The sequence below is a fragment of the Phyllobates terribilis genome, unplaced genomic scaffold, assembly GCF_046119375.1.
Source record: "Phyllobates terribilis strain yellow unplaced genomic scaffold, ASM4611937v1 Scaffold_366__1_contigs__length_1906876, whole genome shotgun sequence".
In the NCBI taxonomy this organism is placed as follows: Eukaryota; Metazoa; Chordata; class Amphibia; order Anura; family Dendrobatidae; genus Phyllobates; species Phyllobates terribilis.
The window spans coordinates 1,713,054-1,740,724 of record NW_027363126.1 but is presented as its reverse complement, the minus strand read 5'-3'; the positions used below and the strand labels follow the sequence as shown (position 1 = coordinate 1,740,724).

The 27,671-nt window shown below is 44.2% G+C and overlaps 18 non-coding genes across 18 annotated transcripts; all 18 read left to right on the top strand.

Annotated features, from left to right (window-relative positions):
* Positions 1–4,539: 4,539 nt before the first annotated feature.
* On the top strand, positions 4,540–4,728 carry LOC141223067 (U2 spliceosomal RNA). Its single transcript, XR_012290770.1, has one exon. It is a non-coding gene; the product is annotated as a U2 spliceosomal RNA (small nuclear RNA).
* A 1,115-nt stretch (positions 4,729–5,843) lies between these two features.
* On the top strand, positions 5,844–6,034 carry LOC141222936 (U2 spliceosomal RNA). Its single transcript, XR_012290652.1, has one exon. It is a non-coding gene; the product is annotated as a U2 spliceosomal RNA (small nuclear RNA).
* A 1,115-nt stretch (positions 6,035–7,149) lies between these two features.
* On the top strand, positions 7,150–7,340 carry LOC141222984 (U2 spliceosomal RNA). Its single transcript, XR_012290699.1, has one exon. It is a non-coding gene; the product is annotated as a U2 spliceosomal RNA (small nuclear RNA).
* Positions 7,341–8,455: 1,115 nt separating this feature from the next.
* On the top strand, positions 8,456–8,646 carry LOC141222935 (U2 spliceosomal RNA). The gene has a single exon (XR_012290651.1). It is a non-coding gene; the product is annotated as a U2 spliceosomal RNA (small nuclear RNA).
* A 1,115-nt stretch (positions 8,647–9,761) lies between these two features.
* LOC141223012 (U2 spliceosomal RNA) lies at positions 9,762–9,952 on the top strand. The gene has a single exon (XR_012290725.1). It is a non-coding gene; the product is annotated as a U2 spliceosomal RNA (small nuclear RNA).
* A 1,115-nt stretch (positions 9,953–11,067) lies between these two features.
* On the top strand, positions 11,068–11,258 carry LOC141222934 (U2 spliceosomal RNA). The gene has a single exon (XR_012290650.1). It is a non-coding gene; the product is annotated as a U2 spliceosomal RNA (small nuclear RNA).
* A 1,115-nt stretch (positions 11,259–12,373) lies between these two features.
* Positions 12,374–12,564, top strand: LOC141222933 (U2 spliceosomal RNA). Its single transcript, XR_012290649.1, has one exon. It is a non-coding gene; the product is annotated as a U2 spliceosomal RNA (small nuclear RNA).
* Positions 12,565–13,679: 1,115 nt separating this feature from the next.
* On the top strand, positions 13,680–13,870 carry LOC141223108 (U2 spliceosomal RNA). Its single transcript, XR_012290779.1, has one exon. It is a non-coding gene; the product is annotated as a U2 spliceosomal RNA (small nuclear RNA).
* A 1,115-nt stretch (positions 13,871–14,985) lies between these two features.
* LOC141222932 (U2 spliceosomal RNA) lies at positions 14,986–15,176 on the top strand. Its single transcript, XR_012290648.1, has one exon. It is a non-coding gene; the product is annotated as a U2 spliceosomal RNA (small nuclear RNA).
* Positions 15,177–16,291: 1,115 nt separating this feature from the next.
* LOC141222930 (U2 spliceosomal RNA) lies at positions 16,292–16,482 on the top strand. The gene has a single exon (XR_012290646.1). It is a non-coding gene; the product is annotated as a U2 spliceosomal RNA (small nuclear RNA).
* Positions 16,483–17,597: 1,115 nt separating this feature from the next.
* On the top strand, positions 17,598–17,788 carry LOC141222990 (U2 spliceosomal RNA). The gene has a single exon (XR_012290704.1). It is a non-coding gene; the product is annotated as a U2 spliceosomal RNA (small nuclear RNA).
* A 1,115-nt stretch (positions 17,789–18,903) lies between these two features.
* On the top strand, positions 18,904–19,094 carry LOC141222929 (U2 spliceosomal RNA). Its single transcript, XR_012290645.1, has one exon. It is a non-coding gene; the product is annotated as a U2 spliceosomal RNA (small nuclear RNA).
* A 1,115-nt stretch (positions 19,095–20,209) lies between these two features.
* On the top strand, positions 20,210–20,400 carry LOC141222928 (U2 spliceosomal RNA). The gene has a single exon (XR_012290644.1). It is a non-coding gene; the product is annotated as a U2 spliceosomal RNA (small nuclear RNA).
* Positions 20,401–21,512: 1,112 nt separating this feature from the next.
* Positions 21,513–21,703, top strand: LOC141222995 (U2 spliceosomal RNA). Its single transcript, XR_012290709.1, has one exon. It is a non-coding gene; the product is annotated as a U2 spliceosomal RNA (small nuclear RNA).
* A 1,115-nt stretch (positions 21,704–22,818) lies between these two features.
* Positions 22,819–23,009, top strand: LOC141222927 (U2 spliceosomal RNA). The gene has a single exon (XR_012290643.1). It is a non-coding gene; the product is annotated as a U2 spliceosomal RNA (small nuclear RNA).
* A 1,115-nt stretch (positions 23,010–24,124) lies between these two features.
* LOC141223001 (U2 spliceosomal RNA) lies at positions 24,125–24,315 on the top strand. The gene has a single exon (XR_012290715.1). It is a non-coding gene; the product is annotated as a U2 spliceosomal RNA (small nuclear RNA).
* Positions 24,316–25,430: 1,115 nt separating this feature from the next.
* On the top strand, positions 25,431–25,621 carry LOC141223010 (U2 spliceosomal RNA). Its single transcript, XR_012290723.1, has one exon. It is a non-coding gene; the product is annotated as a U2 spliceosomal RNA (small nuclear RNA).
* A 1,115-nt stretch (positions 25,622–26,736) lies between these two features.
* LOC141222926 (U2 spliceosomal RNA) lies at positions 26,737–26,927 on the top strand. The gene has a single exon (XR_012290642.1). It is a non-coding gene; the product is annotated as a U2 spliceosomal RNA (small nuclear RNA).
* The last annotated feature ends 744 nt before the right edge of the window (positions 26,928–27,671 follow it).

The following is a 27,671-nucleotide window of genomic DNA, read 5'->3' as shown; positions in this document are numbered from 1 at the left end:
TGATTATGTGCGTAAAGGGGAAAAGCAGTTTAATTCTTTAGGTATTTTCAACTGCAAATACAAGTTTCGGGTGAAACTGAAGAAGGATCCTGGAAGTGTGGGAGGCTTTAGACATCCTCCTGCGAATTTTTCTGTGGCGGGACATAGGGGCTTCCTTTACTATGTAGGGCAGCCTATGTATTGCAGGAAATGTTACTGCTTTGGACATGTGCAGGATGCATGTAAGAAAGGGCAATGTTGCCGTAACTGCAAAGAGGAGGGGCATGTGGCAAGTGCGTGCCCGAAGCCCAAGGCTTGTGACATGTGTGGAAGTGGTGAGCACATGTTTAAAGATTGCCCGCAGGGTGTGCCCAGGAAAACTGATAAGGAGAGGAAGAAGGAGGAGGAGGAGAGGAGGGTTTTGCAGCAGATAGAAAGAGAAACTGCTAGAATGGAGAGAGAGCAGAGGAGGCGGAGTGAAAGGTCTGCCCCTGAAACTGTGAGTCTGAGGCCTGCTTAACAGAAGGAGAAAAAGGCACCTAAAATGGAGAAGGAGCTTGTGAAAGAATTGAGGAGAATGGAGGGGCAGATGAATGCAGCGGGAGAAGGAAGGTGTCCGGATACGTTGGACTTTCAGGACGCTGTAGATGCTGCAGATTGTATGGAAACTGGGGAAGGGTCATCACACCCTTCAGATCCTGAGAATATTGAGGAGTACTTCTCCGATGAGGGTGGGGGGAGTAGAAAGTGTCACAGGGAGGGTGGTGGGGCAAATGATGAAGAAGATATCAAGGCACCGCAGCGAAAAGTGGGTGCCAAGAAAGCAAGGTGGGGTGATGGTGATGCTGCTAGCGGCTCGGAAACGAGTTGCTCGGTTCAGATGGTGGAAGAAGATAGTGGGGGTGCTGGTTAAGGTTGCCTTGCAATATGCGTGATAATGCCTATTATAAGCTTTGACTTAAGTCAAAGGCTTTTTCTTGTGAGTGGAGTTTTTGTAGTGTTTTTGTAACTTTTCTGTTTTCGTTTTTTTTTAGGAGGTTTAAAAAAGGAAAAAATGGGTTTTACTATAATTTCACAAAATGTGAGAGTGTTTAAAAATAAGGCCAGGAGGGCTGCAATTTTTGATTTTTTGGCTATGAAGAATGCATCGATTTTTTGTTTGCAAGAGTGTGGAGTGGTGGATGGGGTGAGAGGAGATGAATGGTCTCATGGAGCATCTGTGTGGTCGGGGAGTGCATGTAATAAAAATGATGGTGTGGGGATTTTAGTTAAAGGGAGGGAGGTGGTTTTGAGTGATTATGTGGTGATTGATGTGGGGAGGTGCATTTTAGCAAATTTTGAGTATAAAAATGTTAAATTTTGTGTTATTAATGTTTATGCGCCGGTGGAGAAAAATGACCGGAAAAAGTTATTTGAAAAAATTAAACTTTTTGTTCCGGGAAGAATGCCTGTGGTGATTGTGGGTGATATGAATTGTGATGTGGGGAGAGTGAATGTGGATGTGTCTGGGAAAACTTTGTTAGAGTTGGTTAGTGATTTTGATTTGCATGATATGCAAAGTGTATGTAAAGTGAGGCCTTTGTTAAATACCTTCTTTTCCGAAAGTGGAAGAATACAATCTAGATTGGATTACTGTTTTATTTCAAAAAATATGATTCCTGTTGACTATAAGCAGGAGAATGTTTTGTTTTCAGATCATGTGTGCATGTCGTGTGAGTTGGATGTGAATGTGAATGGGGTGTTTGGGAAAGGTTTGTGGAAGTTGAATGTTAAGTTATTGGAGTATGAGGAAGTAAGAAAGGAATATGCAAGACGGTATGAGGAGTGGTGTGAGTGTAAAAATGGTTTTGGGAATGTTTGTGGGTGGTGGGATTGGGTTAAAAAACAGACAAAAAATTTTTTCAAAAATTTGGGTTATAAGATGGCAGCAGTCAAGAGGAGACATTTTGTGAGTTTAAATGCACGTTTAAGTTTCTTGTATAAATTGAGGGAGGGAGGGATGGAGGTGGAGGAGGATATTTTACAAGTGAAAAAGGAGGTTCATGAGTTCTTGTTGGAAAAAGGGAGGAGTATTGTCTTTAGAGCAAAAGTTGATAATTTGGAGTATGATGAAAAATGTTCACGTTTTTTTTTCAAGAAGGTTTTTGGGAAAAAGCAAAATATGTGTGTGTTGAATGGAGCAGATGGAAGCGAGGTGAGTGGAGAGGATATGTGTGAGGAAGTGGCAAAGTTTTATGAGGATTTGTATGCTGTAAAGTGGAGGGATGAGTGTTTGGAGAATGATGTTTTGAGTACGTTAGAGAGTAAATTGAATGAGGCGGAAAGAGAGAGGGTGATGGATGCTGTGACAAGTGATGAAGTATGGAAGGTTATGTGTAGTATGGCTTTGAATAAGACGCCGGGGGGGGATGGTCTTCCAGTAGAATTTTACCGCATGATGTGGGATGTGATTGGGAGTGATTTTGTGGATTTTTGTAAGTATATGTGGGAAAATATGGAGGTGGCAGGTAGTATGCGTGCAGGTATGGTTGTATTGATTCCGAAAAAGGGTGATTTGAAGAGTCTGAAAAACTGGAGGTCAATAACATTATTGAACTGTGATTATAAGATCTACGCAAAATTAATGGCAAATAGGATGCGTGATGTGATAGAGAGTGTGATTGGGGATGAGCAGTGTTGTGCAGTACCTGGGAGACGGATTCACGAGTGTGTGTGTATATTGAGAGATTGTCTATGGGATTGTATGAGCCGGAAGAAGAGTGTGTTTTTGTTGAGCCTGGATTTTGAAAAGGCGTATGATAGGTTGTCGCATGGTTTTTTGTTTAGAGTGTTGCTGAGAATGGGTTTTCCTGCTGATTTTGTTGGGAGAGTGAGAAGTCTATATACAGATATTTATAGTTGTGTTTTAATGAACGGTTATGTCGGTAGGAGAGTGAATGTGCATTCGGGCGTGAGGCAGGGGTGTCCGTTATCCCCTGTGGCTTTTATTTGTGCAATTGAACCTTTGTTGTGTATGTTGAGGAAGGATAAAGTGGTTCGAGGTGTGCAAGTGCCGGGAGGTGGAGGAAGAAAGTGGAAGGTGAGTGGTTATATGGATGACGTGTGTGTATTATGTGATTCTGAATGTTCGGTGAGGCGGGTGAAGTTGTTAGTGTCTATCTTTTGTGGTGCGTCTGCATTTAAAGTGAATTGGGAAAAGAGTGAGTGTAAGGTTTTTGGAAGTGGTATTTTGAGTAGAGATGTAGGTGTGAACGTAGTGAATGGGCCCATTAAGGTTTTGGGAGTGAAGTTTTCAGAAAGATTGGATGGGAAAGAAAGTTGGGATGACGCGAAAGAGAAGGTTGAAAAGAAGTTATGTTTTTGGAAGTTGAGAAGCCTTACTTTCTTTGGAAAAATCTTAGTCATTAAAAGCGTGGTGTTGCCTATTTTTTTATATGTTGCAGTTGTGTTTCCACCAGGTTATATGGTTTTGAGAGGATTGAATAGGATTTTGTTTGTTTTTTTGTGGAATTCTAAAATGGAGAGGGCGCGGAGGGAAGTGTTGGTGAAGCGTATGGAGAAAGGTGGTTTGGGTTTTCCAAATTTAGAAGTTTTTTTGGGTGTGAATATTGTGGTGTTTGTGCTGAAAGTGATTATGGGCGATGGAAAGTTTTCATGTATGTGTGGATATTTATTTGGGGCTTATTCTTTTCGTTTGAAGTGGAGAGAGAGGGATTTGCGGTGTCCGGTTGCTTTTGAGGTGCCCGTGTGGTATGTGTGGGTTTATAAGTTTTTGGTGAAGTATGAGTTGTGTGATGTGGATGTGAGGTTGTTGGGAAATAAGAAGGCTGTGTACAGGATGATTGAGTGTAGAGAAATGGAGAGTGGAATAAATTTGGTGAGAGGGTGTGATGTGCAAAAAGTATGGAAGAAGGTGCGGATGGGTGGTATGACAAATAAGCAGAGTGAGGTTGTGTGGCAGTCTTTGCATGGAGTGTTGCCAGTAAGAGAGTTTCAGAGGAATAGAGGTTTAGTGAGGAGTGAAACGTGTCCAAGAAATGGCTGTGGTGGAAGGGAAAGTGTGTTGCATGTTTTTTGGAATTGCCAGTATGCTAGAGATGTGATTGGGAGAATGGGGCCTTTGTGTAAAGAATTGTGTGGTGTGAATTTGTTGTCCTTTGAGTTGTTTATGTTTGGTTTGGGAATATGTGATGGGACGAAGGAAAGAGTCTTGTGGTTGATGCTTGCGTGTATAAAGGAAGTGTTATGGGATGTGAGGAATGTGTATGTGTTTAAAAGGAAGGAAATTGCTGTAAAGGATAGTGTGAAGGTGATTATGGGGAAGATGTATGTGTGTTTCTTATGGGACAAAAAGAGGAGAGGGGAAGTGGATGCGGAGGGAATATGGAAAGTTAAAAAGTGGAGATATTTTGTAAATACTTCTTGATCTTGTTTTCTGTGTAAGGTTTAAAAAGAAGAAATAAAAATTTTTCCGGTGATGATGGGAGCAGCATTTGTGTCGTTGAGATGATGCAGCTGTTTGGAAGGAAGTTCCTTTGGTCGTGACTATAGACCGTGGATTTCCCAATCTGAGGGAAAAAAAAAAAAAAAAAAAAATCTGTTCTTATCAGTTTAATATCTGATACGTCCCCTATCTGGGGACCATATATTAAATGGATTTTTAGAACAGGGAGATGGAAAAAGAGCTTGCTCTGTCCACTCCACGCATTGACCTGGTATTGCAGTATCTCCAGGACCGGTGCACCCCTTCTTTAATGCAGTTTCTAAAATCAGAAAGAATTGAATTCAATGTTTTTTGTTCATTTTGCTTGTTTGTCGGATTTTGGGATGGACTCTTTGGCTTTGCTTTTCTTCTCCTCATTGGATTTTTCATGTTCAAAGTTGCAGAAGCCAGATTACAAGCTCATTTTGGTTCAACTTCAGCAACTGTGCATTGCATTGCCATGTAATGTGATGCAATGCTATCTTTCTAGCTCTCCCTTTTTACTTCCTTTTGGATAAACAGACATATTAGGCAAGCATTTTGGAGCTTTCACCTAAATAACTACAGGTGGTGAGATAAGCTGCACAATATAATTGACCTTTCAGTATATTGTTGCACACACACCATCTATTTAGCAAATGCCCTTGTTATCAACAGCAGCCTTTTAAACTCACCTGAGCTAACAGGTATGTGCGCTGGTTACTCTGCTGCGCTTAAAATTTCTTTTTTGGTTTGCTACAATGCCTTTTCTGAAACGTTGTCTCCTTCTGCTGGAACACTGACTTCTTTCATTTAATGCCTGCAGACTATAAAAGAGAACCCAACCCAAAAAGTTTGGTTGATTAGTCTGTGGCATTCTGTTAAACTGTTGCTTATGGCGGTCTCTGTGAGCTTCTCAGCGACATTCAGCCAGCCAGGTATCCTGCCTGCAGTAGATGGAATGTGGCAATGGAACGCTGGCTGCGCGTGTCATAATAGGCTCTGAGCCTTTATATACCTGTGCACAGCAGCAGCCACCTTCAGTCTGCTGCTGGACAGCCAGCAGCAGCAGCAGCAGGAGAGGTATGTAATCAGGAGCCCTCCTGCTAAGGGTAGACAGCTGCTCGTTCCACCCCACCCCCCGCCTTAATTGGTTCTCCTCCCTTCCAACGGTGTTGAGGCGGGTGGGAACAGCAGGGGGTGAAGGTGCTGTGTTTAAAGAGGTGGAGTTATGCAGATCTAAAACGCGTGGATTGCAGCAGCAGCAAGCCGAAAAGTGCAGGCATGTAAGGGATCTAGAGGTTGACAACATGTCTTCTTAACGGGAGTCCAGGAGCTCATCTCCACAAATGGACTTTTCAGGATCCTTGGGTGGCTCCGTAGTTTGAAACCAATTCTGGTTATCGCTTCTCGGCCTTTTGGCTAAGATCAAGTGTAGTATCTGTTCTTATCAGTTTAATATCTGATACGTCCCCTATCTGGGGACCATATATTAAATGGATTTTTAGAACAGGGAGATGGAAAAAGAGCTTGCTCTGTCCACTCCACGCATTGACCTGGTATTGCAGTATCTCCAGGACCGGTGCACCCCTTCTTTAATGCAGTTTCTAAAATCAGAAAGAATTGAATTCAATGTTTTTTGTTCATTTTGCTTGTTTGTCGGATTTTGGGATGGACTCTTTGGCTTTGCTTTTCTTCTCCTCATTGGATTTTTCATGTTCAAAGTTGCAGAAGCCAGATTACAAGCTCATTTTGGTTCAACTTCAGCAACTATGCATTGCATTGCCATGTAATGTGATGCAATGCTATCTTTCTAGCTCTCCCTTTTTACTTCCTTTTGGATAAACAGACATATTAGGCAAGCATTTTGGAGCTTTCACCTAAATAACTACAGGTGGTGAGATAAGCTGCACAATATAATTGACCTTTCAGTATATTGTTGCACACACACCATCTATTTAGCAAATGCCCTTGTTATCAACAGCAGCCTTTTAAACTCACCTGAGCTAACAGGTATGTGCGCTGGTTACTCTGCTGCGCTTAAAATTTCTTTTTTGGTTTGCTACAATGCCTTTTCTGAAACGTTGTCTCCTTCTGCTGGAACACTGACTTCTTTCATTTAATGCCTGCAGACTATAAAAGAGAACCCAACCCAAAAAGTTTGGTTGATTAGTCTGTGGCATTCTGTTAAACTGTTGCTTATGGCGGTCTCTGTGAGCTTCTCAGCGACATTCAGCCAGCCAGGTATCCTGCCTGCAGTAGATGGAATGTGGCAATGGAACGCTGGCTGCGCGTGTCATAATAGGCTCTGAGCCTTTATATACCTGTGCACAGCAGCAGCCACCTTCAGTCTGCTGCTGGACAGCCAGCAGCAGCAGCAGCAGGAGAGGTATGTAATCAGGAGCCCTCCTGCTAAGGGTAGACAGCTGCTCGTTCCACCCCACCCCCCGCCTTAATTGGTTCTCCTCCCTTCCAACGGTGTTGAGGCGGGTGGGAACAGCAGGGGGTGAAGGTGCTGTGTTTAAAGAGGTGGAGTTATGCAGATCTAAAACGCGTGGATTGCAGCAGCAGCAAGCCGAAAAGTGCAGGCATGTAAGGGATCTAGAGGTTGACAACATGTCTTCTTAACGGGAGTCCAGGAGCTCATCTCCACAAATGGACTTTTCAGGATCCTTGGGTGGCTCCGTAGTTTGAAACCAATTCTGGTTATCGCTTCTCGGCCTTTTGGCTAAGATCAAGTGTAGTATCTGTTCTTATCAGTTTAATATCTGATACGTCCCCTATCTGGGGACCATATATTAAATGGATTTTTAGAACAGGGAGATGGAAAAAGAGCTTGCTCTGTCCACTCCACGCATTGACCTGGTATTGCAATATCTCCAGGACCGGTGCACCCCTTCTTTAATGCAGTTTCTAAAATCAGAAAGAATTGAATTCAATGTTTTTTGTTCATTTTGCTTGTTTGTCGGATTTTGGGATGGACTCTTTGGCTTTGCTTTTCTTCTCCTCATTGGATTTTTCATGTTCAAAGTTGCAGAAGCCAGATTACAAGCTCATTTTGGTTCAACTTCAGCAACTATGCATTGCATTGCCATGTAATGTGATGCAATGCTATCTTTCTAGCTCTCCCTTTTTACTTCCTTTTGGATAAACAGACATATTAGGCAAGCATTTTGGAGCTTTCACCTAAATAACTACAGGTGGTGAGATAAGCTGCACAATATAATTGACCTTTCAGTATATTGTTGCACACACACCATCTATTTAGCAAATGCCCTTGTTATCAACAGCAGCCTTTTAAACTCACCTGAGCTAACAGGTATGTGCGCTGGTTACTCTGCTGCGCTTAAAATTTCTTTTTTGGTTTGCTACAATGCCTTTTCTGAAACGTTGTCTCCTTCTGCTGGAACACTGACTTCTTTCATTTAATGCCTGCAGACTATAAAAGAGAACCCAACCCAAAAAGTTTGGTTGATTAGTCTGTGGCATTCTGTTAAACTGTTGCTTATGGCGGTCTCTGTGAGCTTCTCAGCGACATTCAGCCAGCCAGGTATTCTGCCTGCAGTAGATGGAATGTGGCAATGGAACGCTGGCTGCGCGTGTCATAATAGGCTCTGAGCCTTTATATACCTGTGCACAGCAGCAGCCACCTTCAGTCTGCTGCTGGACAGCCAGCAGCAGCAGCAGCAGGAGAGGTATGTAATCAGGAGCCCTCCTGCTAAGGGTAGACAGCTGCTCATTCCACCCCACCCCCCGCCTTAATTGGTTCTCCTCCCTTCCAACGGTGTTGAGGCGGGTGGGAACAGCAGGGGGTGAAGGTGCTGTGTTTAAAGAGGTGGAGTTATGCAGATCTAAAACGCGTGGATTGCAGCAGCAGCAAGCCGAAAAGTGCAGGCATGTAAGGGATCTAGAGGTTGACAACATGTCTTCTTAACGGGAGTCCAGGAGCTCATCTCCACAAATGGACTTTTCAGGATCCTTGGGTGGCTCCGTAGTTTGAAACCAATTCTGGTTATCGCTTCTCGGCCTTTTGGCTAAGATCAAGTGTAGTATCTGTTCTTATCAGTTTAATATCTGATACGTCCCCTATCTGGGGACCATATATTAAATGGATTTTTAGAACAGGGAGATGGAAAAAGAGCTTGCTCTGTCCACTCCACGCATTGACCTGGTATTGCAGTATCTCCAGGACCGGTGCACCCCTTCTTTAATGCAGTTTCTAAAATCAGAAAGAATTGAATTCAATGTTTTTTGTTCATTTTGCTTGTTTGTCGGATTTTGGGATGGACTCTTTGGCTTTGCTTTTCTTCTCCTCATTGGATTTTTCATGTTCAAAGTTGCAGAAGCCAGATTACAAGCTCATTTTGGTTCAACTTCAGCAACTGTGCATTGCATTGCCATGTAATGTGATGCAATGCTATCTTTCTAGCTCTCCCTTTTTACTTCCTTTTGGATAAACAGACATATTAGGCAAGCATTTTGGAGCTTTCACCTAAATAACTACAGGTGGTGAGATAAGCTGCACAATATAATTGACCTTTCAGTATATTGTTGCACACACACCATCTATTTAGCAAATGCCCTTGTTATCAACAGCAGCCTTTTAAACTCACCTGAGCTAACAGGTATGTGCGCTGGTTACTCTGCTGCGCTTAAAATTTCTTTTTTGGTTTGCTACAATGCCTTTTCTGAAACGTTGTCTCCTTCTGCTGGAACACTGACTTCTTTCATTTAATGCCTGCAGACTATAAAAGAGAACCCAACCCAAAAAGTTTGGTTGATTAGTCTGTGGCATTCTGTTAAACTGTTGCTTATGGCGGTCTCTGTGAGCTTCTCAGCGACATTCAGCCAGCCAGGTATCCTGCCTGCAGTAGATGGAATGTGGCAATGGAACGCTGGCTGCGCGTGTCATAATAGGCTCTGAGCCTTTATATACCTGTGCACAGCAGCAGCCACCTTCAGTCTGCTGCTGTACAGCCAGCAGCAGCAGCAGCAGGAGAGGTATGTAATCAGGAGCCCTCCTGCTAAGGGTAGACAGCTGCTCGTTCCACCCCACCCCCCGCCTTAATTGGTTCTCCTCCCTTCCAACGGTGTTGAGGCGGGTGGGAACAGCAGGGGGTGAAGGTGCTGTGTTTAAAGAGGTGGAGTTATGCAGATCTAAAACGCGTGGATTGCAGCAGCAGCAAGCCGAAAAGTGCAGGCATGTAAGGGATCTAGAGGTTGACAACATGTCTTCTTAACGGGAGTCCAGGAGCTCATCTCCACAAATGGACTTTTCAGGATCCTTGGGTGGCTCCGTAGTTTGAAACCAATTCTGGTTATCGCTTCTCGGCCTTTTGGCTATGATCAAGTGTAGTATCTGTTCTTATCAGTTTAATATCTGATACGTCCCCTATCTGGGGACCATATATTAAATGGATTTTTAGAACAGGGAGATGGAAAAAGAGCTTGCTCTGTCCACTCCACGCATTGACCTGGTATTGCAGTATCTCCAGGACCGGTGCACCCCTTCTTTAATGCAGTTTCTAAAATCAGAAAGAATTGAATTCAATGTTTTTTGTTCATTTTGCTTGTTTGTCGGATTTTGGGATGGACTCTTTGGCTTTGCTTTTCTTCTCCTCATTGGATTTTTCATGTTCAAAGTTGCAGAAGCCAGATTACAAGCTCATTTTGGTTCAACTTCAGCAACTGTGCATTGCATTGCCATGTAATGTGATGCAATGCTATCTTTCTAGCTCTCCCTTTTTACTTCCTTTTGGATAAACAGACATATTAGGCAAGCATTTTGGAGCTTTCACCTAAATAACTACAGGTGGTGAGATAAGCTGCACAATATAATTGACCTTTCAGTATATTGTTGCACACACACCATCTATTTAGCAAATGCCCTTGTTATCAACAGCAGCCTTTTAAACTCACCTGAGCTAACAGGTATGTGCGCTGGTTACTCTGCTGCACTTAAAATTTCTTTTTTGGTTTGCTACAATGCCTTTTCTGAAACGTTGTCTCCTTCTGCTGGAACACTGACTTCTTTCATTTAATGCCTGCAGACTATAAAAGAGAACCCAACCCAAAAAGTTTGGTTGATTAGTCTGTGGCATTCTGTTAAACTGTTGCTTATGGCGGTCTCTGTGAGCTTCTCAGCGACATTCAGCCAGCCAGGTATCCTGCCTGCAGTAGATGGAATGTGGCAATGGAACGCTGGCTGCGCGTGTCATAATAGGCTCTGAGCCTTTATATACCTGTGCACAGCAGCAGCCACCTTCAGTCTGCTGCTGGACAGCCAGCAGCAGCAGCAGCAGGAGAGGTATGTAATCAGGAGCCCTCCTGCTAAGGCTAGACAGCTGCTCGTTCCACCCCACCCCCCGCCTTAATTGGTTCTCCTCCCTTCCAACGGTGTTGAGGCGGGTGGGAACAGCAGGGGGTGAAGGTGCTGTGTTTAAAGAGGTGGAGTTATGCAGATCTAAAACGCGTGGATTGCAGCAGCAGCAAGCCGAAAAGTGCAGGCATGTAAGGGATCTAGAGGTTGACAACATGTCTTCTTAACGGGAGTCCAGGAGCTCATCTCCACAAATGGACTTTTCAGGATCCTTGGGTGGCTCCGTAGTTTGAAACCAATTCTGGTTATCGCTTCTCGGCCTTTTGGCTAAGATCAAGTGTAGTATCTGTTCTTATCAGTTTAATATCTGATACGTCCCCTATCTGGGGACCATATATTAAATGGATTTTTAGAACAGGGAGATGGAAAAAGAGCTTGCTCTGTCCACTCCACGCATTGACCTGGTATTGCAGTATCTCCAGGACCGGTGCACCCCTTCTTTAATGCAGTTTCTAAAATCAGAAAGAATTGAATTCAATGTTTTTTGTTCATTTTGCTTGTTTGTCGGATTTTGGGATGGACTCTTTGGCTTTGCTTTTCTTCTCCTCATTGGATTTTTCATGTTCAAAGTTGCAGAAGCCAGATTACAAGCTCATTTTGGTTCAACTTCAGCAACTGTGCATTGCATTGCCATGTAATGTGATGCAATGCTATCTTTCTAGCTCTCCCTTTTTACTTCCTTTTGGATAAACAGACATATTAGGCAAGCATTTTGGAGCTTTCACCTAAATAACTACAGGTGGTGAGATAAGCTGCACAATATAATTGACCTTTCAGTATATTGTTGCACACACACCATCTATTTAGCAAATGCCCTTGTTATCAACAGCAGCCTTTTAAACTCACCTGAGCTAACAGGTATGTGCGCTGGTTACTCTGCTGCGCTTAAAATTTCTTTTTTGGTTTGCTACAATGCCTTTTCTGAAACGTTGTCTCCTTCTGCTGGAACACTGACTTCTTTCATTTAATGCCTGCAGACTATAAAAGAGAACCCAACCCAAAAAGTTTGGTTGATTAGTCTGTGGCATTCTGTTAAACTGTTGCTTATGGCGGTCTCTGTGAGCTTCTCAGCGACATTCAGCCAGCCAGGTATCCTGCCTGCAGTAGATGGAATGTGGCAATGGAACGCTGGCTGCGCGTGTCATAATAGGCTCTGAGCCTTTATATACCTGTGCACAGCAGCAGCCACCTTCAGTCTGCTGCTGGACAGCCAGCAGCAGCAGCAGCAGGAGAGGTATGTAATCAGGAGCCCTCCTGCTAAGGGTAGACAGCTGCTCGTTCCACCCCACCCCCCGCCTTAATTGGTTCTCCTCCCTTCCAACGGTGTTGAGGCGGGTGGGAACAGCAGGGGGTGAAGGTGCTGTGTTTAAAGAGGTGGAGTTATGCAGATCTAAAACGCGTGGATTGCAGCAGCAGCAAGCCGAAAAGTGCAGGCATGTAAGGGATCTAGAGGTTGACAACATGTCTTCTTAACGGGAGTCCAGGAGCTCATCTCCACAAATGGACTTTTCAGGATCCTTGGGTGGCTCCGTAGTTTGAAACCAATTCTGGTTATCGCTTCTCGGCCTTTTGGCTAAGATCAAGTGTAGTATCTGTTCTTATCAGTTTAATATCTGATACGTCCCCTATCTGGGGACCATATATTAAATGGATTTTTAGAACAGGGAGATGGAAAAAGAGCTTGCTCTGTCCACTCCACGCATTGACCTGGTATTGCAGTATCTCCAGGACCGGTGCACCCCTTCTTTAATGCAGTTTCTAAAATCAGAAAGAATTGAATTCAATGTTTTTTGTTCATTTTGCTTGTTTGTCGGATTTTGGGATGGACTCTTTGGCTTTGCTTTTCTTCTCCTCATTGGATTTTTCATGTTCAAAGTTGCAGAAGCCAGATTACAAGCTCATTTTGGTTCAACTTCAGCAACTGTGCATTGCATTGCCATGTAATGTGATGCAATGCTATCTTTCTAGCTCTCCCTTTTTACTTCCTTTTGGATAAACAGACATATTAGGCAAGCATTTTGGAGCTTTCACCTAAATAACTACAGGTGGTGAGATAAGCTGCACAATATAATTGACCTTTCAGTATATTGTTGCACACACACCATCTATTTAGCAAATGCCCTTGTTATCAACAGCAGCCTTTTAAACTCACCTGAGCTAACAGGTATGTGCGCTGGTTACTCTGCTGCGCTTAAAATTTCTATTTTTGTTTGCTACAATGCCTTTTCTGAAACGTTGTCTCCTTCTGCTGGAACACTGACTTCTTTCATTTAATGCCTGCAGACTATAAAAGAGAACCCAACCCAAAAAGTTTGGTTGATTAGTCTGTGGCATTCTGTTAAACTGTTGCTTATGGCGGTCTCTGTGAGCTTCTCAGCGACATTCAGCCAGCCAGGTATCCTGCCTGCAGTAGATGGAATGTGGCAATGGAATGCTGGCTGCGCGTGTCATAATAGGCTCTGAGCCTTTATATACCTGTGCACAGCAGCAGCCACCTTCAGTCTGCTGCTGGACAGCCAGCAGCAGCAGCAGCAGGAGAGGTATGTAATCAGGAGCCCTCCTGCTAAGGGTAGACAGCTGCTCGTTCCACCCCACCCCCCGCCTTAATTGGTTCTCCTCCCTTCCAACGGTGTTGAGGCGGGTGGGAACAGCAGGGGGTGAAGGTGCTGTGTTTAAAGAGGTGGAGTTATGCAGATCTAAAACGCGTGGATTGCAGCAGCAGCAAGCCGAAAAGTGCAGGCATGTAAGGGATCTAGAGGTTGACAACATGTCTTCTTAACGGGAGTCCAGGAGCTCATCTCCACAAATGGACTTTTCAGGATCCTTGGGTGGCTCCGTAGTTTGAAACCAATTCTGGTTATCGCTTCTCGGCCTTTTGGCTAAGATCAAGTGTAGTATCTGTTCTTATCAGTTTAATATCTGATACGTCCCCTATCTGGGGACCATATATTAAATGGATTTTTAGAACAGGGAGATGGAAAAAGAGCTTGCTCTGTCCACTCCACGCATTGACCTGGTATTGCATTATCTCCAGGACCGGTGCACCCCTTCTTTAATGCAGTTTCTAAAATCAGAAAGAATTGAATTCAATGTTTTTTGTTCATTTTGCTTGTTTGTCGGATTTTGGGATGGACTCTTTGGCTTTGCTTTTCTTCTCCTCATTGGATTTTTCATGTTCAAAGTTGCAGAAGCCAGATTACAAGCTCATTTTGGTTCAACTTCAGCAACTGTGCATTGCATTGCCATGTAATGTGATGCAATGCTATCTTTCTAGCTCTCCCTTTTTACTTCCTTTTGGATAAACAGACATATTAGGCAAGCATTTTGGAGCTTTCACCTAAATAACTACAGGTGGTGAGATAAGCTGCACAATATAATTGACCTTTCAGTATATTGTTGCACACACACCATCTATTTAGCAAATGCCCTTGTTATCAACAGCAGCCTTTTAAACTCACCTGAGCTAACAGGTATGTGCGCTGGTTACTCTGCTGCGCTTAAAATTTCTTTTTTGGTTTGCTACAATGCCTTTTCTGAAACGTTGTCTCCTTCTGCTGGAACACTGACTTCTTTCATTTAATGCCTGCAGACTATAAAAGAGAACCCAACCCAAAAAGTTTAGTTGATTAGTCTGTGGCATTCTGTTAAACTGTTGCTTATGGCGGTCTCTGTGAGCTTCTCAGCGACATTCAGCCAGCCAGGTATCCTGCCTGCAGTAGATGGAATGTGGCAATGGAACGCTGGCTGCGCGTGTCATAATAGGCTCTGAGCCTTTATATACCTGTGCACAGCAGCAGCCACCTTCAGTCTGCTGCTGGACAGCCAGCAGCAGCAGCAGCAGGAGAGGTATGTAATCAGGAGCCCTCCTGCTAAGGGTAGACAGCTGCTCGTTCCACCCCACCCCCCGCCTTAATTGGTTCTCCTCCCTTCCAACGGTGTTGAGGCGGGTGGGAACAGCAGGGGGTGAAGGTGCTGTGTTTAAAGAGGTGGAGTTATGCAGATCTAAAACGCGTGGATTGCAGCAGCAGCAAGCCGAAAAGTGCAGGCATGTAAGGGATCTAGAAGTTGACAACATGTCTTCTTAACGGGAGTCCAGGAGCTCATCTCCACAAATGGACTTTTCAGGATCCTTGGGTGGCTCCGTAGTTTGAAACCAATTCTGGTTATCGCTTCTCGGCCTTTTGGCTAAGATCAAGTGTAGTATCTGTTCTTATCAGTTTAATATCTGATACGTCCCCTATCTGGGGACCATATATTAAATGGATTTTTAGAACAGGGAGATGGAAAAAGAGCTTGCTCTGTCCACTCCACGCATTGACCTGGTATTGCAGTATCTCCAGGACCGGTGCACCCCTTCTTTAATGCAGTTTCTAAAATCAGAAAGAATTGAATTCAATGTTTTTTGTTCATTTTGCTTGTTTGTCGGATTTTGGGATGGACTCTTTGGCTTTGCTTTTCTTCTCCTCATTGGATTTTTCATGTTCAAAGTTGCAGAAGCCAGATTACAATCTCATTTTGGTTCAACTTCAGCAACTGTGCATTGCATTGCCATGTAATGTGATGCAATGCTATCTTTCTAGCTCTTCCTTTTTACTTCCTTTTGGATAAACAGACATATTAGGCAAGCATTTTGGAGCTTTCACCTAAATAACTACAGGTGGTGAGATAAGCTGCACAATATAATTGACCTTTCAGTATATTGTTGCACACACACCATCTATATAGCAAATGCCCTTGTTATCAACAGCAGCCTTTTAAACTCACCTGAGCTAACAGGTATGTGCGCTGGTTACTCTGCTGCGCTTAAAATTTCTTTTTTGGTTTGCTACAATGCCTTTTCTGAAACGTTGTCTCCTTCTGCTGGAACACTGACTTCTTTCATTTAATGCCTGCAGACTATAAAAGAGAACCCAACCCAAAAAGTTTGGTTGATTAGTCTGTGGCATTCTGTTAAACTGTTGCTTATGGCGGTCTCTGTGAGCTTCTCAGCGACATTCAGCCAGCCAGGTATCCTGCCTGCAGTAGATGGAATGTGGCAATGGAACGCTGGCTGCGCGTGTCATAATAGGCTCTGAGCCTTTATATACCTGTGCACAGCAGCAGCCACCTTCAGTCTGCTGCTGGACAGCCAGCAGCAGCAGCAGCAGGAGAGGTATGTAATCAGGAGCCCTCCTGCTAAGGGTAGACAGCTGCTCGTTCCACCCCACCCCCCGCCTTAATTGGTTCTCCTCCCTTCCAACGGTGTTGAGGCGGGTGGGAACAGCAGGGGGTGAAGGTGCTGTGTTTAAAGAGGTGGAGTTATGCAGATCTAAAACGCGTGGATTGCAGCAGCAGCAAGCCGAAAAGTGCAGGCATGTAAGGGATCTAGAGGTTGACAACATGTCTTCTTAACGGGAGTCCAGGAGCTCATCTCCACAAATGGACTTTTCAGGATCCTTGGGTGGCTCCGTAGTTTGAAACCAATTCTGGTTATCGCTTCTCGGCCTTTTGGCTAAGATCAAGTGTAGTATCTGTTCTTATCAGTTTAATATCTGATACGTCCCCTATCTGGGGACCATATATTAAATGGATTTTTAGAACAGGGAGATGGAAAAAGAGCTTGCTCTGTCCACTCCACGCATTGACCTGGTATTGCAGTATCTCCAGGACCGGTGCACCCCTTCTTTAATGCAGTTTCTAAAATCAGAAAGAATTGAATTCAATGTTTTTTGTTCATTTTGCTTGTTTGTCGGATTTTGGGATGGACTCTTTGGCTTTGCTTTTCTTCTCCTCATTGGATTTTTCATGTTCAAAGTTGCAGAAGCCAGATTACAAGCTCATTTTGGTTCAACTTCAGCAACTGTGCATTGCATTGCCATGTAATGTGATGCAATGCTATCTTTCTAGCTCTCCCTTTTTACTTCCTTTTGGATAAACAGACATATTAGGCAAGCATTTTGGAGCTTTCACCTAAATAACTACAGGTGGTGAGATAAGCTGCACAATATAATTGACCTTTCAGTATATTGTTGCACACACACCATCTATTTAGCAAATGCCCTTGTTATCAACAGCAGCCTTTTAAACTCACCTGAGCTAACAGGTATGTGCGCTGGTTACTCTGCTGCGCTTAAAATTTCTTTTTTGGTTTGCTACAATGCCTTTTCTGAAACGTTGTCTCCTTCTGCTGGAACACTGACTTCTTTCATTTAATGCCTGCAGACTATAAAAGAGAACCCAACCCAAAAAGTTTGGTTGATTAGTCTGTGGCATTCTGTTAAACTGTTGCTTATGGCGGTCTCTGTGAGCTTCTCAGCGACATTCAGCCAGCCAGGTATCCTGCCTGCAGTAGATGGAATGTGGCAATGGAACGCTGGCTGCGCGTGTCATAATAGGCTCTGAGCCTTTATATACCTGTGCACAGCAGCAGCCACCTTCAGTCTGCTGCTGGACAGCCAGCAGCAGCAGCAGCAGGAGAGGTATGTAATCAGGAGCCCTCCTGCTAAGGGTAGACAGCTGCTCGTTCCACCCCACCCCCCGCCTTAATTGGTTCTCCTCCCTTCCAACGGTGTTGAGGCGGGTGGGAACAGCAGGGGGTGAAGGTGCTGTGTTTAAAGAGGTGGAGTTATGCAGATCTAAAACGCGTGGATTGCAGCAGCAGCAAGCCGAAAAGTGCAGGCATGTAAGGGATCTAGAGGTTGACAACATGTCTTCTTAACGGGAGTCCAGGAGCTCATCTCCACAAATGGACTTTTCAGGATCCTTGGGTGGCTCCGTAGTTTGAAACCAATTCTGGTTATCGCTTCTCGGCCTTTTGGCTAAGATCAAGTGTAGTATCTGTTCTTATCAGTTTAATATCTGATACGTCCCCTATCTGGGGACCATATGTTAAATGGATTTTTAGAACAGGGAGATGGAAAAAGAGCTTGCTCTGTCCACTCCACGCATTGACCTGGTATTGCAGTATCTCCAGGACCGGTGCACCCCTTCTTTAATGCAGTTTCTAAAATCAGAAAGAATTGAATTCAATGTTTTTTGTTCATTTTGCTTGTTTGTCGGATTTTGGGATGGACTCTTTGGCTTTGCTTTTCTTCTCCTCATTGGATTTTTCATGTTCAAAGTTGCAGAAGCCAGATTACAAGCTCATTTTGGTTCAACTTCAGCAACTGTGCATTGCATTGCCATGTAATGTGATGCAATGCTATCTTTCTAGCTCTCCCTTTTTACTTCCTTTTGGATAACCAGACATATTAGGCAAGCATTTTGGAGCTTTCACCTAAATAACTACAGGTGGTGAGATAAGCTGCACAATATAATTGACCTTTCAGTATATTGTTGCACACACACCATCTATTTAGCAAATGCCCTTGTTATCAACAGCAGCCTTTTAAACTCACCTGAGCTAACAGGTATGTGCGCTGGTTACTCTGCTGCGCTTAAAATTTCTTTTTTGGTTTGCTACAATGCCTTTTCTGAAACGTTGTCTCCTTCTGCTGGAACACTGACTTCTTTCATTTAATGCCTGCAGACTATAAAAGAGAACCCAACCCAAAAAGTTTGGTTGATTAGTCTGTGGCATTCTGTTAAACTGTTGCTTATGGCGGTCTCTGTGAGCTTCTCAGCGACATTCAGCCAGCCAGGTATCCTGCCTGCAGTAGATGGAATGTGGCAATGGAACGCTGGCTGCGCGTGTCATAATAGGCTCTGAGCCTTTATATACCTGTGCACAGCAGCAGCCACCTTCAGTCTGCTGCTGGACAGCCAGCAGCAGCAGCAGCAGGAGAGGTATGTAATCAGGAGCCCTCCTGCTAAGGGTAGACAGCTGCTCGTTCCACCCCACCCCCCGCCTTAATTGGTTCTCCTCCCTTCCAACGGTGTTGAGGCGGGTGGGAACAGCAGGGGGTGAAGGTGCTGTGTTTAAAGAGGTGGAGTTATGCAGATCTAAAACGCGTGGATTGCAGCAGCAGCAAGCCGAAAAGTGCAGGCATGTAAGGGATCTAGAGGTTGACAACATGTCTTCTTAACGGGAGTCCAGGAGCTCATCTCCACAAATGGACTTTTCAGGATCCTTGGGTGGCTCCGTAGTTTGAAACCAATTCTGGTTATCGCTTCTCGGCCTTTTGGCTAAGATCAAGTGTAGTATCTGTTCTTATCAGTTTAATATCTGATACGTCCCCTATCTGGGGACCATATATTAAATGGATTTTTAGAACAGGGAGATGGAAAAAGAGCTTGCTCTGTCCACTCCACGCATTGACCTGGTATTGCAGTATCTCCAGGACCGGTGCACCCCTTCTTTAATGCAGTTTCTAAAATCAGAAAGAATTGAGTTCAATGTTTTTTGTTCATTTTGCTTGTTTGTCGGATTTTGGGATGGACTCTTTGGCTTTGCTTTTCTTCTCCTCATTGGATTTTTCATGTTCAAAGTTGCAGAAGCCAGATTACAAGCTCATTTTGGTTCAACTTCAGCAACTGTGCATTGCATTGCCATGTAATGTGATGCAATGCTATCTTTCTAGCTCTCCCTTTTTACTTCCTTTTGGATAAACAGACATATTAGGCAAGCATTTTGGAGCTTTCACCTAAATAACTACAGGTGGTGAGATAAGCTGCACAATATAATTGACCTTTCAGTATATTGTTGCACACACACCATCTATTTAGCAAATGCCCTTGTTATCAACAGCAGCCTTTTAAACTCACCTGAGCTAACAGGTATGTGCGCTGGTTACTCTGCTGCGCTTAAAATTTCTTTTTTGGTTTGCTACAATGCCTTTTCTGAAACGTTGTCTCCTTCTGCTGGAACACTGACTTCTTTCATTTAATGCCTGCAGACTATAAAAGAGAACCCAACCCAAAAAGTTTGGTTGATTAGTCTGTGGCATTCTGTTAAACTGTTGCTTATGGCGGTCTCTGTGAGCTTCTCAGCGACATTCAGCCAGCCAGGTATCCTGCCTGCAGTAGATGGAATGTGGCAATGGAACGCTGGCTGCGCGTGTCATAATAGGCTCTGAGCCTTTATATACCTGTGCACAGCAGCAGCCACCTTCAGTCTGCTGCTGGACAGCCAGCAGCAGCAGCAGCAGGAGAGGTATGTAATCAGGAGCCCTCCTGCTAAGGGTAGACAGCTGCTCGTTCCACCCCACCCCCCGCCTTAATTGGTTCTCCTCCCTTCCAACGGTGTTGAGGCGGGTGGGAACAGCAGGGGGTGAAGGTGCTGTGTTTAAAGAGGTGGAGTTATGCAGATCTAAAACGCGTGGATTGCAGCAGCAGCAAGCCGAAAAGTGCAGGCATGTAAGGGATCTAGAGGTTGACAACATGTCTTCTTAACGGGAGTCCAGGAGCTCATCTCCACAAATGGACTTTTCAGGATCCTTGGGTGGCTCCGTAGTTTGAAACCAATTCTGGTTATCGCTTCTCGGCCTTTTGGCTAAGATCAAGTGTAGTATCTGTTCTTATCAGTTTAATATCTGATACGTCCCCTATCTGGGGACCATATATTAAATGGATTTTTAGAACAGGGAGATGGAAAAAGAGCTTGCTCTGTCCACTCCACGCATTGACCTGGTATTGCAGTATCTCCAGGACCGGTGCACCCCTTCTTTAATGCAGTTTCTAAAATCAGAAAGAATTGAATTCAATGTTTTTTGTTCATTTTGCTTGTTTGTCGGATTTTGGGATGGACTCTTTGGCTTTGCTTTTCTTCTCCTCATTGGATTTTTCATGTTCAAAGTTGCAGAAGCCAGATTACAAGCTCATTTTGGTTCAACTTCAGCAACTGTGCATTGCATTGCCATGTAATGTGATGCAATGCTATCTTTCTAGCTCTCCCTTTTTACTTCCTTTTGGATAAACAGACATATTAGGCAAGCATTTTGGAGCTTTCACCTAAATAACTACAGGTGGTGAGATAAGCTGCACAATATAATTGACCTTTCAGTATATTGTTGCACACACACCATCTATTTAGCAAATGCCCTTGTTATCAACAGCAGCCTTTTAAACTCACCTGAGCTAACAGGTATGTGCGCTGGTTACTCTGCTGCGCTTAAAATTTCTTTTTTGGTTTGCTACAATGCCTTTTCTGAAACGTTGTCTCCTTCTGCTGGAACACTGACTTCTTTCATTTAATGCCTGCAGACTATAAAAGAGAACCCAACCCAAAAAGTTTGGTTGATTAGTCTGTGGCATTCTGTTAAACTGTTGCTTATGGCGGTCTCTGTGAGCTTCTCAGCGACATTCAGCCAGCCAGGTATCCTGCCTGCAGTAGATGGAATGTGGCAATGGAACGCTGGCTGCGCGTGTCATAATAGGCTCTGAGCCTTTATATACCTGTGCACAGCAGCAGCCACCTTCAGTCTGCTGCTGGACAGCCAGCAGCAGCAGCAGGAGAGGTATGTAATCAGGAGCCCTCCTGCTAAGGGTAGACAGCTGCTCGTTCCACCCCACCCCCCGCCTTAATTGGTTCTCCTCCCTTCCAACGGTGTTGAGGCGGGTGGGAACAGCAGGGGGTGAAGGTGCTGTGTTTAAAGAGGTGGAGTTATGCAGATCTAAAACGCGTGGATTGCAGCAGCAGCAAGCCGAAAAGTGCAGGCATGTAAGGGATCTAGAGGTTGACAACATGTCTTCTTAACGGGAGTCCAGGAGCTCATCTCCACAAATGGACTTTTCAGGATCCTTGGGTGGCTCCGTAGTTTGAAACCAATTCTGGTTATCGCTTCTCGGCCTTTTGGCTAAGATCAAGTGTAGTATCTGTTCTTATCAGTTTAATATCTGATACGTCCCCTATCTGGGGACCATATATTAAATGGATTTTTAGAACAGGGAGATGGAAAAAGAGCTTGCTCTGTCCACTCCACGCATTGACCTGGTATTGCAGTATCTCCAGGACTGGTGCACCCCTTCTTTAATGCAGTTTCTAAAATCAGAAAGAATTGAATTCAATGTTTTTTGTTCATTTTGCTTGTTTGTCGGATTTTGGGATGGACTCTTTGGCTTTGCTTTTCTTCTCCTCATTGGATTTTTCATGTTCAAAGTTGCAGAAGCCAGATTACAAGCTCATTTTGGTTCAACTTCAGCAACTGTGCATTGCATTGCCATGTAATGTGATGCAATGCTATCTTTCTAGCTCTCCCTTTTTACTTCCTTTTGGATAAACAGACATATTAGGCAAGCATTTTGGAGCTTTCACCTAAATAACTACAGGTGGTGAGATAAGCTGCACAATATAATTGACCTTTCAGTATATTGTTGCACACACACCATCTATTTAGCAAATGCCCTTGTTATCAACAGCAGCCTTTTAAACTCACCTGAGCTAACAGGTATGTGCGCTGGTTACTCTGCTGCGCTTAAAATTTCTTTTTTGGTTTGCTACAATGCCTTTTCTGAAACGTTGTCTCCTTCTGCTGGAACACTGACTTCTTTCATTTAATGCCTGCAGACTATAAAAGAGAACCCAACCCAAAAAGTTTGGTTGATTAGTCTGTGGCATTCTGTTAAACTGTTGCTTATGGCGGTCTCTGTGAGCTTCTCAGCGACATTCAGCCAGCCAGGTATCCTGCCTGCAGTAGATGGAATGTGGCAATGGAACGCTGGCTGCGCGTGTCATAATAGGCTCTGAGCCTTTATATACCTGTGCACAGCAGCAGCCACCTTCAGTCTGCTGCTGGACAGCCAGCAGCAGCAGCAGCAGGAGAGATATGTAATCAGGAGCCCTCCTGCTAAGGGTAGACAGCTGCTCGTTCCACCCCACCCCCCGCCTTAATTGGTTCTCCTCCCTTCCAACGGTGTTGAGGCGGGTGGGAACAGCAGGGGGTGAAGGTGCTGTGTTTAAAGAGGTGGAGTTATGCAGATCTAAAACGCGTGGATTGCAGCAGCAGCAAGCCGAAAAGTGCAGGCATGTAAGGGATCTAGAGGTTGACAACATGTCTTCTTAACGGGAGTCCAGGAGCTCATCTCCACAAATGGACTTTTCAGGATCCTTGGGTGGCTCCGTAGTTTGAAACCAATTCTGGTTATCGCTTCTCGGCCTTTTGGCTAAGATCAAGTGTAGTATCTGTTCTTATCAGTTTAATATCTGATACGTCCCCTATCTGGGGACCATATATTAAATGGATTTTTAGAACAGGGAGATGGAAAAAGAGCTTGCTCTGTCCACTCCACGCATTGACCTGGTATTGCAGTATCTCCAGGACCGGTGCACCCCTTCTTTAATGCAGTTTCTAAAATCAGAAAGAATTGAATTCAATGTTTTTTGTTCATTTTGCTTGTTTGTCGGATTTTGGGATGGACTCTTTGGCTTTGCTTTTCTTCTCCTCATTGGATTTTTCATGTTCAAAGTTGCAGAAGCCAGATTACAAGCTCATTTTGGTTCAACTTCAGCAACTGTGCATTGCATTGCCATGTAATGTGATGCAATGCTATCTTTCTAGCTCTCCCTTTTTACTTCCTTTTGGATAAACAGACATATTAGGCAAGCATTTTGGAGCTTTCACCTAAATAACTACAGGTGGTGAGATAAGCTGCACAATATAATTGACCTTTCAGTATATTGTTGCACACACACCATCTATTTAGCAAATGCCCTTGTTATCAACAGCAGCCTTTTAAACTCACCTGAGCTAACAGGTATGTGCGCTGGTTACTCTGCTGCGCTTAAAATTTCTTTTTTGGTTTGCTACAATGCCTTTTCTGAAACGTTGTCTCCTTCTGCTGGAACACTGACTTCTTTCATTTAATGCCTGCAGACTATAAAAGAGAACCCAACCCAAAAAGTTTGGTTGATTAGTCTGTGGCATTCTGTTAAACTGTTGCTTATGGCGGTCTCTGTGAGCTTCTCAGCGACATTCAGCCAGCCAGGTATCCTGCCTGCAGTAGATGGAATGTGGCAATGGAACGCTGGCTGCGCGTGTCATAATAGGCTCTGAGCCTTTATATACCTGTGCACAGCAGCAGCCACCTTCAGTCTGCTGCTGGACAGCCAGCAGCAGCAGCAGCAGGAGAGGTATGTAATCAGGAGCCCTCCTGCTAAGGGTAGACAGCTGCTCGTTCCACCCCACCCCCCGCCTTAATTGGTTCTCCTCCCTTCCAACGGTGTTGAGGCGGGTGGGAACAGCAGGGGGTGAAGGTGCTGTGTTTAAAGAGGTGGAGTTATGCAGATCTAAAACGCGTGGATTGCAGCAGCAGCAAGCCGAAAAGTGCAGGCATGTAAGGGATCTAGAGGTTGACAACATGTCTTCTTAACGGGAGTCCAGGAGCTCATCTCCACAAATGGACTTTTCAGGATCCTTGGGTGGCTCCGTAGTTTGAAACCAATTCTGGTTACCGCTTCTCGGCCTTTTGGCTAAGATCAAGTGTAGTATCTGTTCTTATCAGTTTAATATCTGATACGTCCCCTATCTGGGGACCATATATTAAATGGATTTTTAGAACAGGGAGATGGAAAAAGAGCTTGCTCTGTCCACTCCACGCATTGACCTGGTATTGCAGTATCTCCAGGACCGGTGCACCCCTTCTTTAATGCAGTTTCTAAAATCAGAAAGAATTGAATTCAATGTTTTTTGTTCATTTTGCTTGTTTGTCGGATTTTGGGATGGACTCTTTGGCTTTGCTTTTCTTCTCCTCATTGGATTTTTCATGTTCAAAGTTGCAGAAGCCAGATTACAAGCTCATTTTGGTTCAACTTCAGCAACTGTGCATTGCATTGCCATGTATTGTGATGCAATGCTATCTTTCTAGCTCTCCCTTTTTACTTCCTTTTGGATAAACAGACATATTAGGCAAGCATTTTGGAGCTTTCACCTAAATAACTACAGGTGGTGAGATAAGCTGCACAATATAATTGACCTTTCAGTATATTGTTGCACACACACCATCTATTTAGCAAATGCCCTTGTTATCAACAGCAGCCTTTTAAACTCACCTGAGCTAACAGGTATGTGCGCTGGTTACTCTGCTGCGCTTAAAATTTCTTTTTTGGTTTGCTACAATGCCTTTTCTGAAACGTTGTCTCCTTCTGCTGGAACACTGACTTCTTTCATTTAATGCCTGCAGACTATAAAAGAGAACCCAACCCAAAAAGTTTGGTTGATTAGTCTGTGGCATTCTGTTAAACTGTTGCTTATGGCGGTCTCTGTGAGCTTCTCAGCGACATTCAGCCAGCCAGGTATCCTGCCTGCAGTAGATGGAATGTGGCAATGGAACGCTGGCTGCGCGTGTCATAATAGGCTCTGAGCCTTTATATACCTGTGCACAGCAGCAGCCACCTTCAGTCTGCTGCTGGACAGCCAGCAGCAGCAGCAGCAGGAGAGGTATGTAATCAGGAGCCCTCCTGCTAAGGGTAGACAGCTGCTCGTTCCACCCCACCCCCCGCCTTAATTGGTTCTCCTCCCTTCCAACGGTGTTGAGGCGGGTGGGAACAGCAGGGGGTGAAGGTGCTGTGTTTAAAGAGGTGGAGTTATGCAGATCTAAAACGCGTGGATTGCAGCAGCAGCAAGCCGAAAAGTGCAGGCATGTAAGGGATCTAGAGGTTGACAACATGTCTTCTTAACGGGAGTCCAGGAGCTCATCTCCACAAATGGACTTTTCAGGATCCTTGGGTGGCTCCGTAGTTTGAAACCAATTCTGGTTATCGCTTCTCGGCCTTTTGGCTATGATCAAGTGTAGTATCTGTTCTTATCAGTTTAATATCTGATACGTCCCCTATCTGGGGACCATATATTAAATGGATTTTTAGAACAGGGAGATGGAAAAAGAGCTTGCTCTGTCCACTCCACGCATTGACCTGGTATTGCAGTATCTCCAGGACCGGTGCACCCCTTCTTTAATGCAGTTTCTAAAATCAGAAAGAATTGAATTCAATGTTTTTTGTTCATTTTGCTTGTTTGTCGGATTTTGGGATGGACTCTTTGGCTTTGCTTTTCTTCTCCTCATTGGATTTTTCATGTTCAAAGTTGCAGAAGCCAGATTACAAGCTCATTTTGGTTCAACTTCAGCAACTGTGCATTGCATTGCCATGTAATGTGATGCAATGCTATCTTTCTAGCTCTCCCTTTTTACTTCCTTTTGGATAAACAGACATATTAGGCAAGCATTTTGGAGCTTTCACCTAAATAACTACAGGTGGTGAGATAAGCTGCACAATATAATTGACCTTTCAGTATATTGTTGCACACACACCATCTATTTAGCAAATGCCCTTGTTATCAACAGCAGCCTTTTAAACTCACCTGAGCTAACAGGTATGTGCGCTGGTTACTCTGCTGCGCTTAAAATTTCTTTTTTGGTTTGCTACAATGCCTTTTCTGAAACGTTGTCTCCTTCTGCTGGAACACTGACTTCTTTCATTTAATGCCTGCAGACTATAAAAGAGAACCCAACCCAAAAAGTTTGGTTGATTAGTCTGTGGCATTCTGTTAAACTGTTGCTTATGGCGGTCTCTGTGAGCTTCTCAGCGACATTCAGCCAGCCAGGTATCCTGCCTGCAGTAGATGGAATGTGGCAATGGAACGCTGGCTGCGCGTGTCATAATAGGCTCTGAGCCTTTATATACCTGTGCACAGCAGCAGCCACCTTCAGTCTGCTGCTGGACAGCCAGCAGCAGCAGCAGCAGGAGAGGTATGTAATCAGGAGCCCTCCTGCTAAGGGTAGACAGCTGCTCGTTCCACCCCACCCCCCGCCTTAATTGGTTCTCCTCCCTTCCAACGGTGTTGAGGCGGGTGGGAACAGCAGGGGGTGAAGGTGCTGTGTTTAAAGAGGTGGAGTTATGCAGATCTGAAACGCGTGGATTGCAGCAGCAGCAAGCCGAAAAGTGCAGGCATGTAAGGGATCTAGAGGTTGACAACATGTCTTCTTAACGGGAGTCCAGGAGCTCATCTCCACAAATGGACTTTTCAGGATCCTTGGGTGGCTCCGTAGTTTGAAACCAATTCTGGTTATCGCTTCTCGGCCTTTTGGCTAAGATCAAGTGTAGTATCTGTTCTTATCAGTTTAATATCTGATACGTCCCCTATCTGGGGACCATATATTAAATGGATTTTTAGAACAGGGAGATGGAAAAAGAGCTTGCTCTGTCCACTCCACGCATTGACCTGGTATTGCAGTATCTCCAGGACCGGTGCACCCCTTCTTTAATGCAGTTTCTAAAATCAGAAAGAATTGAATTCAATGTTTTTTGTTCATTTTGCTTGTTTGTCGGATTTTGGGATGGACTCTTTGGCTTTGCTTTTCTTCTCCTCATTGGATTTTTCATGTTCAAAGTTGCAGAAGCCAGATTACAAGCTCATTTTGGTTCAACTTCAGCAACTGTGCATTGCATTGCCATGTAATGTGATGCAATGCTATCTTTCTAGCTCTCCCTTTTTACTTCCTTTTGGATAAACAGACATATTAGGCAAGCATTTTGGAGCTTTCACCTAAATAACTACAGGTGGTGAGATAAGCTGCACAATATAATTGACCTTTCAGTATATTGTTGCACACACACCATCTATTTAGCAAATGCCCTTGTTATCAACAGCAGCCTTTTAAACTCACCTGAGCTAACAGGTATGTGCGCTGGTTACTCTGCTGCGCTTAAAATTTCTTTTTTGGTTTGCTACAATGCCTTTTCTGAAACGTTGTCTCCTTCTGCTGGAACACTGACTTCTTTCATTTAATGCCTGCAGACTATAAAAGAGAACCCAACCCAAAAAGTTTGGTTGATTAGTCTGTGGCATTCTGTTAAACTGTTGCTTATGGCGGTCTCTGTGAGCTTCTCAGCGACATTCAGCCAGCCAGGTATCCTGCCTGCAGTAGATGGAATGTGGCAATGGAACGCTGGCTGCGCGTGTCATAATAGGCTCTGAGCCTTTATATACCTGTGCACAGCAG